The sequence below is a fragment of the Protobothrops mucrosquamatus genome, unplaced genomic scaffold, assembly GCF_001527695.2.
Source record: "Protobothrops mucrosquamatus isolate PMUCROS unplaced genomic scaffold, P.Mucros_1.0 scaffold599, whole genome shotgun sequence".
Taxonomy (NCBI): Eukaryota; Metazoa; Chordata; class Lepidosauria; order Squamata; family Viperidae; genus Protobothrops; species Protobothrops mucrosquamatus.
In genome coordinates this window covers 73,316-77,362 of record NW_015386898.1, presented here as the reverse complement: position 1 = coordinate 77,362, position 4,047 = coordinate 73,316, and positions in this window count along the sequence as shown.

Genomic DNA, 4,047 nt, shown 5'->3' with positions numbered 1-4,047 from the left:
CAGCCGAGCAAGACACCTGCCTGCCCACCCGGCGGCGCTCTTCCTCCTGTCCAAGGTTTTCATTGTTGTGAGCATTTCTGTTGAGGATTGGCAGTGGGGGTGGGGTGGGAGGGTGTTTGGTTTTTATTCCCCCCCGTCTGCTGGGTGGTTGCAGCAAGTTTTGGTCACTTCACATGACCCTACGACACTGTGACCATCATAAATATCAATCGGTTGCCAAGCATCTGAATGTAAATCACAACACCCTGGAGATGCTGCAACATTCCAGCTGATCGGCACTTCTCAGCTCAGCAGAAACACCAGGATCAGTGTTGCTTTCCAGCTGATTGATGCTTCTTCAGGGCTCAGCAGAAGCACCAGGATCAGCACTGAGCTCCAGCTGGAGCCTGGTGCTGATCCTGGCACTTCTACTGAGCCCTGACAGTCCCGAAGCTGAAGTGCTGATCAGCTGGAAAACGATACTGATCCTGGCACTTCCGCTGAGCCCTGACAGCCCTGCAGCTCCAGCCATCTCTCGCTCAGGCTTGTGCGGTGCTGCCACCAGTTCAGCTCATTCCCCTCCCCCGCTACCACTTTTCTAGGATGGTTGCGCACCACCTGCAAGGTGCCAATGTACCGCAGGTGGTACCCGTACCACTGGTTGAAAAGCCCTGGTGTAGAGTCATGACTACCTGTTAGAGATCTTTATGATTCAACATGAAGAATGTTATTGTCTTGACTTTTTTATTTCATTTATTTTTTATTTTATTTCATTTTTTTTCCATCCCAAAAGTTTTAAAAATTAAACTTATATGGTGCAATTGAAAAAAATAAACAAAAGCAATGGTGTTTTTGACCACATAAATACTTTGCTCTTCTCCGTGACTGGGCTTAATCAGTGTAAAGACAATGATCTTTCTATGGGATTTTCTCTTCTCCTTTTGATCCCATGTATAAGTCCTACAAAGGTAATTTAGACCACTCTGCTGTGGTCATATCTTAGACAGATCCCTCAGCATGTTTGCTGATATTTCCTTTCAAGTAAACAGGTAGCATCTAATGAAGTAGACAGATACTCTCAAAGGTTCAATGCCATGAGAGGCACTATGTCTCGTAAGACTGTGCAGTGCTTTGGATTCAAAGGAAAACATATTTCAGATTGTGTGGGCATGCCGAAATAGCATCTATAAGGAGTTCCTTGAGATAACTGCATCCTTTTTAGGTCAGACTGCTACCCTCAGCCCCCACTGCCTCTGGGGCAGTGAACCATAACTCACGAAATCCTGCATCTTTTAATAAAATTTGTTTGTCCAAAAAACTGTAACCAGACTCCTTCTGATGTATGGTTTAGTAATTTAATCATGCAGTGTTTAGTAATACAGATAAATTGACCTGAAGGAGTGAATCAGCATTCTTCAAAATGTTACCCAATCACCACATTTGTACAGTGATCACTATATAAAACTATTTTCTTTCTTTCTTTCTTTCTTTCTTTCTTTCTTTCTTTCTTTCTTTCTTTCTTTCTTTCTTTCTTTCTTTCTTTCTTTCTTTCTTTCTTCATTTGATGTTATTTCATTTCCAATAAAATCATTTTCTTCTCTCAGAACAGCAAAGTTCATTCAGGGCATTTGATGTTCTATTTTAAAACATTTTGACAACATGAAAAAGGACATTATTGCTAAATTCTAATTCAGCATATGAAAAATAAAACATATCAAAGTACTGTTCTTTGTTTCAGAACAATAAATTCAGTATGGATGCAGAAATAAAAGGCTGATAACAGGAATAAAAAAGTAAGATTTTATAGTAGTAGAATGTGGTAGTCTTCACTGACTTGGAATCTTTCCCACATTCAATAAACCAGTCCTCTGTTGAAGCAGACGTGGTTAACAAATAGGAACCAATAGCTTGGGAGGAAGATCTTCTAGTGGTTTTGCAATAGTCAGCATTTTGGAATATGCTTATGCATTAGCAGCTTCTTAGCATTTTGCGTCAAGTGATGCATTGTTAGAACTCTTAAAGTGCATTGTTGTTGTTTTTTTCCTCTAATGGTTTTAGGAAGATATATATAAGGATTTACATTTCAGCAATTCTGCCCAGTGGCACAAGGGGTTTTTGTTGTTGTTGTTTTTCCATGCCCAATAGGACTGAGACCTGTGACTAGCTTATATGATTCTCATGTATTACTATATGATTCATAGACATGTATGGGTCAGAACCAGAAATGTTACTTTTTAATTTAAAATTAAAACTTTCTTTTTAATTTATAAAATTGGATTATTATAAATACACTCCCCAAGTATATAGAAATGAAAGCTTTAATCCTTTTACTCCTATGTTTTTATCAGTAGGCATTCAGCCACCCAAGAAAATATATACATATTCATGAATATGTAACCCAATCTCAGATCACTGTAGTATTGCAATTTGTGCCAGATTCATTGGAAAGAGTCTGGAATCATTTGCCCCAGAAGCTGGGAACCCTTGTCCTGAAATGAGACCAAGTAGTATGGCAGTCCTGGAAAAGAAAGAAACATCTCCACTAATTGGACATGAGAGAATCTAGCTAAGAAAAGGGAAATGGAAAGCTCCAGTAAATGTCTACGGAGATTCTCAATCATCCAGGTCATGGTTGTCCCAAAAGTGTTTTTTCAAAAGGCAACTGGACTTTGTTTTTGTTTTTTTTCCTTGAAGACTTTTCACTCTCACCCAATAAGTTTCTGGGAACTGAAGAAGCTTCTTGGATGAGAAGTGAGACATCTTCAAGAAAAAAACAAAGTTCGGTTGCCTTTTGAAAAAGCACTTTTGGGAAAGCTCCAGTAGCAATCTTCAGTTCACAACTAGGTGAAATTAACTCATAGACAATCATGAGAAGGAACATATTTAGGGCGATGAAGAAGCAGTTGAATATGTCAAGATAAATGTCTGGGATTGGCCATGAACTCAGCCACAACCAGCCCAAATTATTATTCTTCCCTGCTTCATCAGTACAGCTCTTGGGCTAGCTTCCCACTTTCACCCCTTCCCCTCCTTCTGATGACAACTGCAGCTTTATAGAAATTAGTTCATCAATAATTACAGAATCCTCGGTTTCCATGGCTCTTAACTTGCTTCGAATATCTCTATCAGCCACAGCTTCCTTGGAGAGCAAACAACATTCCAGAATTAAGACATCATCATCATTAAAATCCCCATTATATATTTATAGGGTATATTTTCTAAAGAAAGAAAAGAACTGACTTTCCAAACACCTATTTCAATCGATAGCATTATCAACAGACCTATACAGAGAGAAGCATTTTAATAAAAATGTAAAAGCATTTTTTTAAAAAAGCCTTGATCTTCTGCCTGGCAAAGCAACATCATTATTTTAATGAAGCTTCCTTACTTTAATTAAGTAATTCAGGCAAGTTGCTGCTTTGGACTTTGCTCATCATTCCTGCCTTAAATAGGAGTTTTGCAAATGACTGAAAAAGCTTCAATGACAGAAATAACTCAACGTTTTATTTGAAGTTTGTGAATGTCCTACTTAAGAGATTTGGAGATTTGGGATGTAACTGTCCATGCAAATGACTGTTTATGAATTTAAAGGAGAGAAGCCTAACATTTTTCACCTTTGCTGCCAGTGAAGATTCTTTTCTCTTTATTTAACAAAAGGTGGCAGGAGTAGAGATCAGAGAGGGATCTAACCAAAGATGCCTTAGACAAGAGCCTTCATTCAACTTCCAAGTTTTTCATCTTCAGTTTGCATGTTCAAATACACCTAGACTTGTATAAAGTTTGCACAGTCCATGTATTTACTTCTAGAACTACAGAACTGCAACCGAACTACATTAGGAGACTGGCAAACATTTGAAAGCTCTTGAGTTTAGGACTTCCGGTGGCAGGCGATTTCGCTGGTCGCAGCTGTTTGCTGCCTCCCGCCTGTTTTGCGTAAAAGCCGGTTTGACAGCCAGCATCTGCTGTCAAACGGCTTGATACCTTTCCCCTGGGCATAAGGGGATCAGTGAGCTGCCCGGGGTAGGAGTTGAGTTCCCGAGTCGTCCTATATGGACGATGTAGGCGAGA